General features: G+C 29.8%; 1 pseudogene across 1 annotated transcript; it reads left to right on the top strand.

Moving 5' to 3' along the window:
- The first annotated feature begins 9,171 nt into the window (after positions 1-9,171).
- BDBG_16390 lies at positions 9,172-9,260 on the top strand (annotated as a pseudogene). Its single transcript has one exon. The product of its transcript is annotated as a tRNA-OTHER (tRNA).
- Positions 9,261-18,887: the final 9,627 nt, after the last annotated feature.

Raw genomic sequence — 18,887 nt, 5'->3', positions numbered from 1 at the left:
TGTATCTGTCAGCTCACAGCTAATCTTCTTATAAAGCTCATACTTGATAATTCTCTTATACTTCTTAAGAGATTACTTAAGATATCTGCTAAGCAGATCATGTTTCTGAATGAGTTTCTTAATATAAGATTGTTAATTAACTGATTTTAACTAAGCTATAATTAGTTTCTACAGCTGATATGAATTAATAGAGCAGAGTATTCAGCACATCATATATATAATATATTTCTACAGATTCAGACTCTGAATAATGATATGAATATTCTTATTTATCTTTCTATAAAGATAGTATTTGAGAAACATATAGAGATTTAAGTGCTGAAAGATTAGACTATAAACAGCTTTACTAACATGCTCTGTATAATAGAAAGTAATAAGTAACTGATAATTAGAAGTTAAAATCTTCTCTCTGATCAGAACTTATCACTGTTATCTAACACTTTATCAGCACTATATTACAGACTGTATGATTAAACAATGTTATAGAATATAGATATCTTCTCAATCTATCTAATTCAGAGTTTAATAATGTTATATATCAGTATATCAGTGACTGATATCTTAATCACTTTCAGTGTCTACTTAGACTTTCAGAACATTAAGACATTATTCAGAGCTGAGTTAAAATAAAGCTTAAGCTAATAGATATCTTTCAGTATCTTCAGATTAACAAGTTATTATATTAAAGTAAGAACTCTCTTACTATTAAGAGAGATGAATATATAATCAGTGAATAGAAGCTTAAGAAGAGTAATATAAGAGCTGAAAACAAGTAATAGATTAAAGATAATCTCAGAGACTATAAATATAATTCTGAATTCACAGATATACAGTTAGTCACAGTTTATTAGAACAGATTAGAGTAAATGCATTTATATACTTCTTCTTCTCTTCAAGAAATATTTTGATGAATTCAATAGTAAACTCAATTAGAATGTTATTAAGTCTGTAATCAGAGTCTCTCAGAAGAGTGATCTTAATATACTGATAGCACAGATTCAGCAACATCTGCAGTCAATTGACTGAGAACCTGATCAGCTGAAAGAACAGATAGAGCAGAATTCATTATCAGCTGTGACTGAACTTCTTCTTAATAATAGTGACAGTTATCTCAATGATCTTGATAAGATCATTCAGATAGATAACTGACTTCTTTCAGCATCTCTTCTTAAGATGATACAGCTGTATCAGTTTTAAAATCATCTTAAGTGCAAGCAGGCCTCAGATCAGTACTATGAAATAATTCATGTCATCAGACAGAATCTGTTCAGATACTGAGAGTGATACAGAAAGAGACAGTTGTATATATTTTTAATCACTCTCAGTGATATCTCTCTGTTGATCTTCTTCTACATCTCTCTCTCATAGATCAGACAGAAGATCTTTCAGTATGTTTTCAGAGAGCTCTGGTATTTAAGCTTCTGACATCATCTCTCACCCTTGCTGTGATGTTGATTCAGCACTCAGTGAAAGAAAGTGTATAGCATCTTTACATCCATCTGCTGATACATCTCCTTGAGATCCCGCTTGACACAGGCGCAGAATCTGTATAGTATATGAGAGACTAGAAAGAAATTGCAGCCCAGAAGGAGATTCAGACACTCACTTGAATCATTCCTGCTCAATGCAGTCAAGCAGCTTCCAGGAGCTAGGCATGTATTCATTGTATTGGAGTAAGGATCCATCTGGGTCAGTCATCATTTTCATATAGTACTCTGGAAGGTGCTCATTGCCTGTCAGCAGATCAGCCAGATTGCTGGCATCATTCTTGCTGTCTTCCCTGTAATCAACTGGGTCCGTCAGGTCAGTCTCTCCGCCGGAATCAGAGGCCGTGCCATCACTATCATCATCATCGCCATCACTATCATCCACGTCCATCATGTCTTCCTCACTGTCACTGTCGACGGGTGATGGTATGCGGTGTTGACGAGCCATTCTTCATCCCGCACAGGATCAGAGGAGGAAACTGAAAGGGATAGGGATGAAGGGCTCAGTGATGGATCGTTGAAGGAACAGGAAGCTCATTGCTTGTGGTGAGAGGGTTGTAAGAGTGGGAAAGCGCGACTTGATAGCTTGGGGAACGGCGAAGGGTTGATGGGCTGAGAAGATTCAATGGGAAGGAATGCTGGAATTGTGAGGGTGGCCAGATCACCCGCTGGAGAGAAGGGAGCCATGACTTTTTATAGTCAGCCCCGAGAGGGCCATATCCGGCCGGCGGTCTCAACATGGGTGAAGGGTGAGCGATGGTGAAAGGAGGAGGATGCAAGCGCCCATTCCCAGCGTGGGTTGAGGAAATCCATTTTCCGTACCTGAATGCTGGGGCGTGGGAATTGAGCTTGCAGCGCGCAGGAGGGCGTCCATGGTGCGTGGAGCGTGGCAGTATTAAACAACCGGTGTAAAGCAGCTGTCGAGCTAGTCGACATCCGCCTTCTGCTCACCGTTTGAGCGTTTAAAACAGTAAAAAATAAATGAGTGAAAATCCTCTTCTCTCTAATCAGTATAACTTTGAAAAAGCTGATTGAAAAGCAGTTGAAGAAAGTATAAAACTGTTAAAATCTGAAAAGTAGAGTGAGCTCTATTGAAATCTCAGTCAAGATATTTTAGATAAAATACTTAAGAATAGAGTAAAGCTTATTACATCTATTATTCTAATAAGTATTAGAGATAATATTTCAAAGAAAAAGTCTTCTGAGTATTTCAAATCTTGATAAAATGAGAATATCATATCTAAAAGAAAACAATTAGTCACTGTTAGAAGAGATTGAAAGAATGATATAATATCTAATAAAGAGTTCAAAGCTGTCAGAAATGAATATTTTTCAGATATTAAAAGAGTTAAAATAAACTGCTGAAACAAATTTCTTAAAGAAGTATAAGAAAAAGAAGTTTTTAAAGCTTTTAACTACACTAAAATAAGAAGTGTAGTAAAACTTTCAATCTTAAAATATGAGTTTCAGAATGAATTATATACAGTAAATTCTTTTAAGAAAAAATATCAAGTTTTTATAAGAATTCTCTTTTAAAACTTATCAGATTTAGAGAAAGAGAAAGATACTATATCACTTTATAACTATATTAATGAAAATAACTGAGAATGATTTAAACTTATATAGAATGAATTAGAGTTAACTATCTTCTTAAGATTAATTAAAACTGCTGCAGAGTCTGATTCAATCAATCACTTAATTATTCAAAATATATATTTTTACTTAAAGAATGAGTATTTTAAGCTCTTTTTTAATCTCTTAAAAAATGAGTATTATTCTGAATACTGAAGAGAAGTGACTGAAGTAATTCTTATAAAATATAATAGAAAAGCTTTAATTTCTAAGTTATATAGAGTAATATCTCTATTGAACTATCTAGAAAAGGTTTTAGAAAAGATAATAACTACTTAACTATTTTTTATAAGCTCTATTAATAATTCTCTTCTATTTAATAAATAAATAAGAGATAGAAAATAATACTCTGTAATTAATACTGTTCTCATAGTTATTTATAATATTTAAATAGTAAAGTATGAAGATCTAGTCTCAACTGCAGTTTTTATTAATATAAAAGATATATTTAATTATATTTCAAAGTCAAAGTTAATTTAGACTTTGAAAATATTAAAAATGTTACTTTCTCTAATAAAATAAGTTAACTATTTTATATTTAAAAGAATTATATAACTATTTTTTAATGAAATAAAATAAGATAAGACTGAGATAAAAATAGAAGTACTGTAAGAATCTTCAATCTCACTCATTTTATTTATAATATACACTGTATATCTATTCAAGAATAGAAATATGAAAATAGTAAGATCTTTAAGTTATATAAATAATATTGATCTAGTCTATAGTTCAAAAACAATCACAGAGAATTTAAAAGTAATTGAAAAAGCTATAAAGAAAATTTTTATTAGAGTAGATATTAATTAAATTAAATTTAATATAAATAAAACTGAGTTAATTCATTTCTTTTTCAAATTTAATAAGAAAGAACTATATCTAACTCTTTTAAATAGACAGATTAAACTCAGTTTGAATATTAAATGATTAGAAGTATGATTAAACTTTAAGTTAAATTTTAAATATTATATTCAACAAAGAACTATTAAGATAGAAAGACTATTGAATAATATAATCAGACTATTAAATACAGAGAGAGATCTATTCTTTCAGATTATAAGACAGTTATATATAGTCTGTATTACATCAGTAGCTGATTATGAAGTTCAAGTTTAATGAAATAATCAAGAGAATTTCACTGAACTCTTTCAAAGTCTGTAAAACAGAGTCTTGAGAAGAATTCTGAAAGTATTCAAATCATCTTCTATTAGAGCAATGAAAATTGAAGCTTTAATTTCTTCTTCTATTATTAGATTTGAAAAGACCTGTATAAACTATACTCTGAGAGTTATAAAGATGAGCTTAGATCATATAATCAGAGAAAGAGTCTCTTCTTTATTTTCATTAATTAACTCTGAAAATGAACTGAATTAAAATAGATTTCTTGATTAAAATAAAAATAATTCTTTAAAGAAAATACTCTCTTAACTATACAGACTATACTCACTGATTAAAAATTAATTTTCTTTATTAAATATTGAAAAAGTTAATCATAAGAAGATATCTCTTTAAAGAGAAAAGCTTGAATCTCTCATAGACTTATAAATAAGTAAACTATTTAAAGAGAGAGAATATAAACAGTATTTAAAGAGAATTTCTATAATTAATATAAAAGACTCTATTCTGATTTATTTAAATAACTTAAAAAATGAGAATTTGAATAGATTAGACACAGACATTGCTTATACTGAAGATAATATCAATTTTATCTCAGATTTCTAAAATTTAGACTGTGAATTTAAAGTCTTTGATACTTGTAACGTGGCGGAACCGAAGCAGTAGCTAGTCAGTGACATTATATAAGAGTAGTTATTTAAGAAGCTGTATGAGTGAGCTTGACTATCTTACTTAAATAGCAAGCTTGTAGACTACAGAGTTATTGTGAGAATATCACAGATATGATACTTAGTATACTAAGAAGATTGTATGAAATATGCAGTAACTCTTATATATATTTCAGTAGAAGAAAAACAAATCACTGACTTCTTTAATAAGAAGTCAGCATCTAGCTATTCTATATAGATAATGAGTGAATACTCTTCTCTTATTTCATGAGTGAGAATAGCTGAAGTGATATCTCAGTAATGTCTTATTATCAAGAAAGAGTAATCTGCTGATCTTGTATAGAAGCAGAGTTCTTATATTCATCAATTGAATCTTTCTATGATATATTTGAATAATGTCATAGAGTGATTGAAAACTGGTTTAAATAGAATGAAATCATCTACATGAAAGTGATGAGCTGTATGAAACTGTAACAGAGTCTTGACATAGCTGAGAGTGTGATAATACTCTCTTCTTTAAGAATATAGTCTCTATACTCTCAAGATTATCAGATTAGAAATTATCTTTGTTGTATAGCAATAGTTATTAACTGATTAACAGTGTATGTACTGTGTATGATATAAAGAAATAGATGAGTTTTTCTGCTGACTGTGTAGATCTTTCTTTTCTCATCTTCATTCAAATCAAATATATGATAAGTGAGTTTCTTATATATTAATTTAAAATGTGAAAAACATAATTAATAAGTGACTTACAGATCTTTCAATATATTCTGTTCTATATATGAAATTCTCTGTAAAAGTGATGTGTTTTAGAGACAAAGCTAACAGTAGTAGCAGGATTTTTTTGAAAAGATTTTCTCTCTCTATAACACATTTTTCTCCTTCTTCCCCTCATCTGCAATAGTGAGTGCATGAGAGTATTATTCTTAGAGAACAGTAGAGGGCTTATTCTGATATTTTCTAGTGAGTAAACATCTTCATGATGTGGCAGCGGCCTCTGTGATCATCAAGAAAGCCAGGTTGAAGGTAGAGGCAGCAGTGTCAATGAGCTGCAGAAGCACTGCTCTCATTGTCACATCTTCTTCTTCTTCTGCTTCTTTTGCAGCTGTGGTGATAGTTATCATGCCTTGCAGTGAAGTGTCATTCCTTCTGCTGATTAGTTCATTCATATTCAGTCTGTTCTCTGCCCCTCTCATCACTGTTGTGACACTGCCCCCCCCCTCAGCCAATACAGTGATGTATAACCCTATGTGGTCATTTAAAGAGGAACCTGGGAAGAGCTTGATTTCAGAGACAGTGACTTTAAAAAGCTCAATCTGTAGTTTCTCTTCTGCAGCTCATCTGAGCCCTGCTCAGAATACTGCTAAGTTGAGTCTGCAGAGTCTCTCAGTTTCTTCATCTTCTCTCTGTGAGAAGACTCTGATACAGTCTCTGACTGACACTGCTACTTATCTGCACTATGCTAAGCAACTGAAGAAAGAAGGGATTTTATATATCTGCTTTTTCTCTTACTCTTATTATTTCTGTTATATCTGTAACAACAACTTCTATCTCTCTGTAAGTATTACTTTATAGAAAGATATTGTGTCAGCTCTGACAAGAAGTCTAGATACTCAAGCAGTACAGAGTGAGAGTCTCAGAGCTTTAAGTATTGATAAATTCTGTCAAGACTGAGAAGGTTCTCCTTGCTCATCTGTAAAAAGAGATGAAAGTATAAATCTCTGAGATGAAAAAACACCTCAGAATGACTGATCTCAAGAAGGAATCAGCTGATACTGTCTTTAAAAGCACTGCAGAGATTAATCACTAATTGAAGAGATTCTTGCTTCAGTTGAAGCAGATAACTGAGATGCTTTATAAGTTGATAAGTTAATACTTTCAGTATCTCTCATTCTCTTCTATAGTATGCTTCTCTATAATACTGCAGTGCTAACTTCTCAGCAGATAAAGATATCAGTGCTGAAGACTTCAACAGTGAAAAATAAGTTTAGTGAAGATATAATTATTGATAAGTAGGCTCTGATCTCTCTTTTTACTTTTTCAGTGAGCTGCAGCCTTATTAGAATAGCAGCAGTCTGCAGATCAATAATATTAATCTTTTTATTAATTTTAAATATTTCTTTTCTTTTAACTGCTTCAGAAATGTTACACTTATATAGTCTTATTAAACTTCTAAAAACTCTTTAAGAGAAAATAGAAGAAGAGTGCTACAGAGTCTATAAGATACTGACTCATTACTGTAAGATTATCTCTAAAAAACTCTTTAAGAAAAATGAGAAGTCTTAAGTAGTATTTCTTGTTTAATATCTCTAGTGTGTAATGAGACAGTCTCTACTAGCTGTCTTATAGCTTGCAATCTCTTTCTCAGCATTTTTCAAATGCTCAAGCAGTTCTTATAAATTCACTGATGATGAATATTCTTCTCATTTAACAAGATATTGAAGCTTACTGTAATATATTCACTTATTCAATATTTTCTTCACAAGATATTTGATATCACTCTCAATCTCAATATTATCTGGCTAAGACAGCTTCATTCTGAGACATTGCTTATAGAACTTCAAATAGAAAATGTGAAAAACAGAATGAATTGATTTCAATTCTGTGAGTAATTTCAACTTATATATCTGCTTATTTATCACTCTTATTACTGAGAAAGATTCTAGCTATCACTCACTGAGCTTCTTACACAGTCTTGTTATCTTGATATTCTTTGCTGAAAGTAGCACTTAATCCTCTATTAAGAACTTTATTGAAAGATGTTTTCAATTATAGTATTTCATCTGTCACTTCTGAGTGCAGTGAATGTTTTTCACTGTCTTCTTATAAATTTTATTTAAAAGTTTCAATCTCATTTTTACTTCTGATACTGAGAGATACTCTGTTCTCTGTATCTGTCTGATATTCTGACTGTCTATTTTTCTCTTTGAAATGTTGTCTGTGATATCACTGAGTAATGAAGAATTATATTCATAATAAGCATAGAAAGAAGATATCTTTAAGATTACATTCTTTGTATTATTATATATGAATTCAGTGATCAGAAGATGTTTGAGTCAATTATTCTGATAATATGAATAGAACACTTGAAGATGCTGTTCTAGTGTCTGATTCTAGTGTTCAGTCTGGCCATTAATCTGCAGATGAAATGTAATACTGAGAAGATATCTTATTATAAGATGATAGTAAAAAGCTGATCAGTATTTACTGATGAAGAGGAATTCTTGATCTGTTATTAACAATTTCAGAGCACTGTGATTATAAATAATGATATTTAAAAACAGATCAGTCAATTCAGAGGCTTTAATCTTTTTATGAATAGAAATATATCTAGTCATCTTTATAAAGCAGTTAATAATGATTAAAATTGAGTCATATTCTTTGACTCTTATTAACTTTAGCAGATTAACTATGAAATTCATCAATAAATTCTGTTATAAGTTCTTTAAAACAGGCAGTGATACTAACTCACTGTATTACTTATATTACAGAATCTTTATTCTTTGACAGATATTATAAGTCTCAATATACTCTTTGACATCTGTCTGAAGCTTGTCTTAAGTGTATTTATATTTTAGAAGCTTTTCAGTCTTCTCTAACCTGAAGTGCTCTGTATGAGAATTATTATGATAAATTCTTAATAACTTCTGATACACTGCTCTGCTACAAGAGATGAAGACTGAATCATTCAGCAGTAGAAGTTTATATTCTTCTAGTTATCAGTGACTTGATTTCTTAGTGATATCACCCTGCTCAGAGCCTGTCTCTTTCAAGTTCAAACTGAATTCTTTCTTCTTCAACTTTTGAATTCAAGCTGTAGTAGAGGCATCTCTCTTCTGTAACTTATTAATGAATTTTAAAAGTAGTCAGATTGAAAGATTGTAGATTATTTCATTCTTTATCAATTCAATGATTATAAGATATGATATAAGAAGCTCATGATCTTCAGTATTAGTTCTCTATAAGAACCTGAGTTCTCTTTCATCTTCTATACTGAGTCATGTAGCTGCCTCTTCAGCGCTGTTTCTGAGCTTTAGAGAATCTCAACTCTCTGCAGCTAGCTTCTTCTGCAGTGATGACAGAGGTTCTTTTATAGAATTCTTCTCTATATTAACAATATTATAATCAGGTTATTTAGATGATATGTTAGTGAGATTAAGCCAATCTGAATAGTATCAGATATAGAAATCATACTCTGAAAGCAGCTTCACTCACCTGGCTTGATATTCTATCAAGCTCTTTATTGTTAAGAAGTAATGCAGATTTGTGCCCCGGTGGCCGAATGGTTAATGCGGCCACCCGGTAGCACCTTGGCGTGGGAAACCAAGGCGCGTGGGTTCGAAACCCGCAGGGGATGCATTAAATCCGGAACTCAAGCACCTCAGGTTCCTAATAAATACAGAGGTGTACAAATCGCTCCAATGAATTGCTCTATGTTCCTGGGCTGAGAAGTAATTATCGCATGTATCTAATTGTCACTCCTTTGTATTTTCCTATGTTCTTGTTATCTTGGCATGGTCTCAACACCTGTATTTCCTCCTGTATAACCAACACTTGACCTGTATTTAACATCACGCAAGGACTCATCATAAGCTCCGCTTGCATATGAGTATAATGAAAGAATAATAATAATAATAATAATGCAGATTTGTATAATCAGTGAGAACTTACACTGAGTACTTACTATTCTGAAGATAATATCATTAGATCTTAAAGAATTTAACAATTATTAACATTTTCTGATTATAAGTATCATATCTTCTCTATATAAGTGATAACTTCTTGAAGAAGAAAGTCACTGATCTTTATTCATAATATCTTATAGACTCTGTGAAAAAGCCTTCTCTCACAGACAATTCATTATCTGTTTTCTCAGAGATGATTATTCTCTGATTCTTTCAACATTGAAAGGTTTTCAGTGTCAACTGTGAAAAGATTTCATAGACTCTATTTCTGAATATATCAGTCTTACACTGACTGAGTAAGTTGAGGTTAAAGTGATTCAGCATTGTGATATCTATGAAAGCTTGTTTCAATTCTGCAAATGTCTGCACAGTGTCTTGAGTGAGAATAAACAGTCTCATTTTTCTATCTTTCACACTTCTCTTTAACAGATCTGTAAGAAAAGCAGTAATCTGTGAATATGTATAGATGAATTGTCTGTAGAAATTTGTAAATTCTAGAAACATCTGCATCTTATAATATGTCTGCAGCATCAGCCAGTTCTCAATGATGAAGACTCAGCTTCTGTTCATTGAAATATCATTCATCTCAATAATATAATCTAAGAAATCAATCTCCTGCATGTAGAATGAGCATTTTTCAGTGTTTATATAAAGTTGATACTATCTTAAGTGACTCAACACTTCTTGAATATAGGTATCATATTCTTTCTCTAATTTTAAGAAGATTAAAATGTTGTTCAGGTATATTATACAGAAGACATTAATAAGGCTCTGCAGTGCCTCATTTATATAGATCTGAAAGATGACTGAAGTATTACAAAGATTAAAAGATAAAACAAGATATTCAAAATTACTGTACTTGATATGAAAAGCTGTTTTCTAAACATCATCTTCATTAACCCTGATTCTATGATAGACATTCTGTATATTAATCTTTGAGAACATCTTTGCTTCAGATAATCAATCAATTATCTTGTCAATTAATGATAATGAATAGTGATTTTTAACTGTTATCTTGTTAAGGCCTCTGTAGTCTATGCATAGATGTAGTCTATTATTCTTCTTAAGTATAAAGAGTATAGATGCCCCTGCTGAACTCTTTGATAAATGTATTCAGTTCTTTGATTACACTTCTTCAAGATATTTACACAGAACATTCAATTTCTTTACAGACAAGTTGTAAAGAGATCTGTATAATATTATTACACTGTCTTCAAGATGAATCTTATATTGTATCTTGATGTCAGGAAACTTCACTGCTTTTCTTTCTAAAAAGATATTCTTAAAATCTGTAAAGAGATGTTGTGTATATCTGTCTTTAATAACAGATACTGCTGCTAATCTTACAGTGAGAGTGATGACTTCTTCATCTATTCTCAAGTCTCAATCACCTGCTACACAGTATATTGACTCAATCTTTTTCTCAAGATTCTTCTGATGAAACTCTTCAGATTTCTCTATCACTGTCTTCTTATCAGTGAGGTAGTACTGTCACATCTGAGTGACTCAGTTAATGAGAGAATTGTTTTCTCTCAATCACAGAAGACCTAGAATGACATTCTCATCTATGATATTAAGTATGTGAAGAAGCAGACTGCTTTTCTTGAAGATTTCTTCTAAGTCTGTGATCACATACTTTGCTTAAATTATGTCAAAACAGTGATATTTTATTTCATTAGTAAATTTTATATAATCTGACAGATCTATCTTCTTTCAATTCTTTATCAAAGAAAAGAAATAGAATATGAAGTTAGTATTTATCTTAGAGTTGAGTAGACATCTTACTGATATCTCTTCATTCAGAGTATACATTGTGATTGTAACATGAACTCAGAGATGTGAGAATTATCAATTCTTCATTTCTTTCTCTTTATTATCTTCTGCAGATACATTTGTCAGAAGAGAAGTGAACTTTAAGAAGATATTTTCTCAGTTCCTTCTCTTCTTCAGCTTCTTACAATCACTGATATAGTGTTCATCAGCTCTGCAGTTGAAACAGAGATCTTTATTAAATCTTTTTTAATATTTCTTCACAGTAAGTGAAGAATCAGAATACTTGAAATTCTTCTTTACTTTCTCTGTATTGAAGCTGTTACAGTGCTGTTTAGATTCTATTATTAATTACTTAGAAGAGATCTTATTAATCTTTTTCTTGAAGAATTGATTATTCAAATAGATCTGAGAAGTCAGGTTGATAAGCTCAGTGTGATTGATTGATGAACTCTGATATTATAATATTATTGTCTGCATCTTATAAGTCAGCTTTATAAGATAAAGCTGTGTTTTTAATTGATTCAAATCATTGATTAATTCCTCTCAATATTCTTCAAATCTTACATTGAAATTGAAAGAATTCTCATTATCTTGTTAATATAATGAGTTGAATCACTGCACTGCTATGAAGCTGTGATTACAGTGATCTTTAATTTGATTCAGTAGAAAGTTCTTGAATTCTTTTCAAGTTATAATAGTATTGATATACTCAAACTCTCTCTCCTTGATGACTCAAGTAGTCACAGAGATGTCTTCAAGAAGGTTGACAGTGTATATTACTTGTACCTTGTGAGTATTATACTGGCTCAGATTAAGATGGAATTTTCATTCAAGAATACAGATAAAGCTGTGAAATTCAGACAAGATGTTTCTCTTATATCTTGATAAATCTCTGACCTTAATCTCTCTATCTTGATGATAGATGTAGGTGTGTAGGGGCTGCGGCAGTGGCAGAGCAGTTGAAGAGCCCATGTCAAAATGTGCAGTGAGTTCAGAAATCTTGAATTTCTGCTGAGATAGAGGTGTACACACTCTAGGGAATGATGTAGTGTTTCTCCCAGAGAGTGAGGTCAGGTCAGTCCCAGCATAGATGTATGAGGTCATATTAGTCTGTTAGAGCTTGACTGATTCAAATGTGTAATCAGATTAAGTGATTCAAATTATAACATGATGAAACTGAAGTGATGACTAGTCAGTGATATCATGTAAGAGTAGTTATTTAAGAAGCTGTATGAGTGAGCTTGACTATCTTGCTTGAATAGTGAGCTTGTAGACTACAGGGTTATTGTGAGGATATCACAAATATAATACTTAGTATACTAAGAAGATTATATGAGACATGCAGTAACTCTTGTATATATTTCAGTAGAAGAAAAACAAATTACTGACTTCTTTAATAAGAAGCCAGTATCTAGCTATTCTATATAGACAATGAACAGATACTCTTCTCTCATTTCATGAGTGAGAATAGCTGAAGTGATACCTCAGCGGCACCTTATTATCAAGGAAGAGTAATCTGCTGATCTTGTATAGAAGTGAGGTTCTTATATTCATCAATCAGATCTTTCTATGATATATCTGAATGATGTCATAGAGTGGTTGGAAACCAGTTCAGATGAGATGGAATCATCCGCATGGAAGCGATGAGCCGTGTGGAACCGCAACGGGGCCTTGGCGCGGCCGGAAGCGTGACAATACTGAACTATTTGTAATAGTGAAAGCTTTTAAACTTATTAAAGTAAAATCTTATAAAAGAGAAAATAGTTTGAAAGAGATATAAATATTCTCTGATAGTCAAGCTGCTTTAAAAAGACTTAGAAATAGTCAGATTTATAATAATTAAATGAATCTTGAACTGATTTTAAACTCTGTTTTAAAAATTCAAAAGAGAAGAATATTAAAACTGATAATTTATCTACACTAAGTTTCTACTTATATGAATATTCATGACAATGAATTGACTGATTCAGCTGTAAAAAAGAGTTCAGAATTAAGCAGATCTATTTAAAAAATAGTATTCTGATCTTTTATAAAGAGAAAGATAACAGAATCTTGTTTAAATATATGAAATAAAAGCTGACAGAAATAAAAGAAGAGTATACATTATTTAAGATTTAAAATAAAACTCAAGTGAAAATCTTGTTTAATTAAATATAAAAAGAAAATATTCTCATCTATAATTCAGCTGAAACTAGAATATAACTATTTTAAATCTTATATATAAAGATTTGATGATAGATTTAATTCAATAGAATACTTATTCTGCAATACAAATAAAAATTCTGAGTATATTATAATACACTGTGTATTATATAATAGTCTCAGAGTCAGATTGAAAGAGAAGTATGATTTAAATTAATTAAATATAAGGTTCTTATTCTTAACTGAGACAGGAATTAAATACTTAATAGACTTTCTATCAGAAACTCAAGCAGTTATAAGAAAATGACTAAATTAAGAAATATCTGAATATGAAGAGAAGGAAATTGATTAGATATAGTCTGTTAAAACAGCTATACACTATCTTTTAATAATTTAATTTATTATAGTCTCTCTTTACTTTACTTTTTTCTTTCTATTCTTTTCTATCTATTTGTTTAATATGTCTATCTTTAAGACTATGTTCTCTTTTCTTTTGTCATGATATTGTCAAATGATTTCAAAGTATCAGAAGATGTTAAAATACTGCAATTTATAAACAGTTTTTATATTCTGAGCTGAAATTTTCTGATTTTATATATCTGAAATTGGTAAATGCATAATAGTTGACTTTATAGATATAGGAAAAACTCTGAGAACTAAAAGTTCTCAGGTAGATATCATAGTCTAGAACTGTATACATCTATAATTGAATAATAATAATAGTAATAATAATAATAATAATAATAATAATAATAATAATAATAATAATCTGTTAAATAAAGAATTCATATATATTAGCAACTTCTCTGCTGCAGCTTCTATTCTCTTTACAAAGAAATCAGAAAAAGAAGTTCAATTTTTTATAAACTATTAAGAATTAAACAGATTAACAAAGAAAAGATTACTATTCTTTATCTTCTATCAATGAAACTCTAGCTTATATCAGACAAGCTCAATGATTTACAAAGTTCGATATTATTATCATATTTTATAAGATCTGTATTACTGAGGAAGATGAGTAGCTTACAGCATTCTAAACATAATATAATTTTTTGAATAAGTAGTCACACTCTTTGAACTGACTAATACTCTTAGTATTATTATTATTCTTCAATTATAGATGTATGCAGTCAGAGACTATGACATCTACCTGAGAACTTTTAGTTCTCAGGGTTTTTCCTATATCTGTAAAGTTAACTATTATACATTCATCAATTTCAGATATGCAAAATCAGAAAATTCCAGCCCAGAATACAGAAACTGTTTACATTATAATACTCTTAGTATATTTCATAAGTATATCAACTGAGCACTCTAAGATTTTCTTAATGAATTTGTATCTGCTTATCTTGATGATATTCTCATCCTCACTGATGAGTTCAGAAAAGAATATCAAGAATATATGTAAAGAGTATTATAATAATTATAAGAAGCAGAACTATCAATAGATATTCACAAGTATAATTTCAAAGTTAAGAGTATAAAATATCTAGATTTTATTATAGAAGCTGATAAGAGAATACAAATAAATCTCAAAAAGATCTTCATTATTCTTGAATGAGAAGCTTTATATACTATAAAAGATGTATGAAACTTCATCAAATTTTCTAACTTCTATTAATAATTTTATACAAAACTTCTTAGATATTATGAGACCACTTACAGAACTTACTAAGAAGAGCTCAGTATTTCAATGATCAGCAGACACTGAGGCTGTACTTATATAAATAAAGAAGATGTTTATTAATATCTCTCTGTTAATAATATTTAACTCTGACTGTGAAACAGTCGTTAAAGCTGACTTCTCTGACTATATTATAGAGAGAGCTATATTGAAATACAATAATAAAGATGTCTTATAATTATATATTTTCATATCTAAGAAGTTGAGCTCTGCTGAATACAATTATGAGATCTATAATAAGAAACTTCTTATAATTGTATACTGTCTAGAAGAATAAGACTCTGAACTCTGAAGTGTCTTAAAATTTAAGATAATCATAGATTATAAAAATCTTAAATACTTCATTATCATCTACAAGCTTACTGAATAACAGATGCAGTGATCTGAGCTATTAAGCTGTTTTCATTTTACAATACACTATCATCTCAGTAGTCAGAACTCAATGACAGATGCTCTCTCACAATGAGAGTAAGATATATTATTTAATATAATAGATACTTACTGAATGAATTAAGAGCACTGACTCTTGAATCTGAAGATATTAGTTAATTAAGATGAAATAACTTATAACACTATACATACTTCTCTGATTAGAATATCTTCACTTTCAAACTATTACTAATATCTCAACTTCTTCTAAATCTATACTGAATGAATTATGATATGCAACAGTCTGAACTAATGAACTTGTTCAAGTACTCACTGAAGCAGTATATTAAGAAGTACTCTGATTTCTCTCAGAACTATGTAGAAGAACTGACATCTCAGAATACTCAATCAGTAATAATAACACTCTATAATTTTATAAATAACACTGAGTCTCTCACTTTAAATTCTTACACATCTGAATAATATAAGAGATGTATGATTTATATATAATTAGTCATTCAGATTATAAGTAACTGTATTAAATAATCTCTTGAGAGTTCTACTGATCTGAGATATTAAACAGTATCAAACATTTTATCTGAAACTGTAACTATTATTCCTTCATTATCTTATAAAAGAACTGTAGAAAAGATCTACTGAAATCACTTAATATCTCTAATAGAATCTGATAAGATATAGTAATTGACTTCACTATTGATCTCTCTGAGAGTAAGAGTTGCAAGAATGTTCTGATAATTATTAATTAATTGAGTAAAAATGTAATATTGAAATCTAGTAATAAGATGAATACTGAACAAGTTACTGAAGCCTTTCTACAGAGTCTATTCTATCAGATATATGAATTACTAAGATCTATAGTATCAGATTAAGACTGTTAATTTGTAAGCACTTTCTGAACAAGAATCTATCAAGTTCTCAATATTATACACTATTTATTAACTGTCTATCACTCTGAGACTGATGATACATCAGAATAAATAATTCAGACTGTAAAGAACTATTTTTATAAGTTCTATAATTATTTACAGAATGATTAGTATAATCTTCTTCTACATGCAGAGATCACTATTAATGATTGAGATGCTGTTTCAACAGATGTAAGCTCATTCTTTCTTATACACAGTTATTATATGAAGATGTTAAATCTTCTAGAGATTACACATTTTATATCAAATCTCTGCAGTTCAATTCAGATCATTGATAATATAGTAATAAAGCTCTGAGATACTCATGACTGAGCAGAAGCATTCATGATAAGTGCTAAATAAGATTAAGAAGATTAAATTAATATTTGATAAGATTTCACTAAGTAGTATAAGATAGAAGATCTTGTGTAATTGAATCTTAAAAATATATAGATTATATACTCATTCTATACATTGAATTATTATCATGTAAAATACATAGTAACAGAAGTTCTAGATAGCTATAACTACTATCTTAATACTCTGTCAGAAATTTATACTATGTTTCACATGAGCTTACTCTACTACACTACTACTGATTTATTCCTCTCTCAACTGACTTCTGACTGACAACTGCCAGAAATCATGAGAGAAGATAATGAACTTGAATAAGAGATTAAAGATATTCTTGATAAAAGATCTCACAGCTGCAGCTGATAATATCTTATAAAATGAGTTAATTATAATCTTCTGACTTGAATTTCAGACTCTGTGCTATCTGATATAGCAGCTCTTGACTAATAAGAACTATACTTACTTTCAGAAAGAGAGGACTAATGTAATAAGCTATATCTGATTAATTATATAGACTATTTCATTACACTTTATAGATTCTGCTGAAAGCTCTGATTCTCAGTCACTGAGTCTTAGCTGAAAAATCTATGAAATTTGTATTCTTTTATCTCAAAGCTTTATTATGTACATGTATAAATATTCACTCTAATCACTGATTTCTGCACTTTCTCTTTTTTTCTTCTCTAATGTTTTCTACTTTGTTATATAAGATCTATAAATATTATACTGATCTATTTAGCATAGCTCTCTTACAATAGCTTTTATATTATACATATTATTTATCATAGTAGATATGAGAATCACATTCATTGTTATTTTCTCTTTAAATCATTATTATTCAATCTCTTCAAGCTTCTGCTTGTAAATTTGAACAGAAGCTAATCTTTTCTCTGTTTCATCAGAGTATTCTTATAGTTATCTTTTAAATCTCTCTTCAATGCAATGTGATTGATACAGACTGTCAGTATTGATCTTTCTTTTAAACAAGAAGATATATAGACTAATCAGCAGTTAATAGTAATATATTCTAATTAATTATAATTGATATATATCTCTTATTAATATCAATCAGTAACTTCTTCAGAAGCAGTTTCAGAAACTCAGAAGTCTATTCAGATAATGAAAACTCTTGTTTATATATAGATATTTAAGTCTACTCAAATTATAATATCTGTATTATTGTTATTATTCTTTGATATATATGTATAAATAACTGAGATATAATATCTTCTATCACTATTCTGTATACTCTTAAGCTTAATAAGATAATTATTCAATGTTTAAAGTTGTATACAGAAGTCTTCATAAGTTGAGTTTTTGTCTATACTTATAAGAGTCTATAGAAGTTTAAAAGTAAGTTCTTTGTTAAGTATGTTAATCTTCATTCAATTCTCTCAAGATTAACTGTCTGCTTTCAAAACGTCAGGTTTACACTAAATCACTTCGTCATGAACTCACTCAATTTTTCAAATAAGAACCTGCTGATAGATTCATTGAAAAGCTCTCAATTATACAAGTATTTTAACCTCATCACTGACTGCATACTTTGTATAATGATGAAGTTATTCAGTCAAATATGAACCAGACATCATTCAAAACTTCTGTGTGAAATTATCTCTCATTTACCTCTATCACATCACAACCCTGGGTTAAATTGTCATATAATTTATAAGATGAAGAGATCTAGCTATATGTATCAATCTTCTCTATTTTGAAAGATTCTTAACCTGTAATTATGAAGATATCTGAAGAGCAATCTCTGTGAAAACTCTGTCTATCTTTGATATTTCAAAACATTAATATCAAGTCTCACTCACATACTGATCTTCTCAATCTAGCTCATTCTCAGCATAAATATATAAAAAGATATCTCAGTAATAATATCAAGTATATAATCAGTGAATACATCTGAAGTGCAATCTCTGTAAAAACTGAAGTGTAATCTTCATAAAAACTCTGTCTATCTTTGATGTTTTAAAACATTAATATTAAGTTTCACTCATATATCATTCTTCTCAATCTGACTCATCTTCAGTAAAAAGATATAAAAA

Source organism: Blastomyces gilchristii (assembly GCF_000003855.2).
Source record: "Blastomyces gilchristii SLH14081 genomic scaffold supercont1.2, whole genome shotgun sequence".
Lineage (NCBI taxonomy): Eukaryota > Fungi > Ascomycota > Eurotiomycetes > Onygenales > Ajellomycetaceae > Blastomyces > Blastomyces gilchristii.
This window is presented reverse-complemented; position numbering and strand designations above follow the sequence as displayed.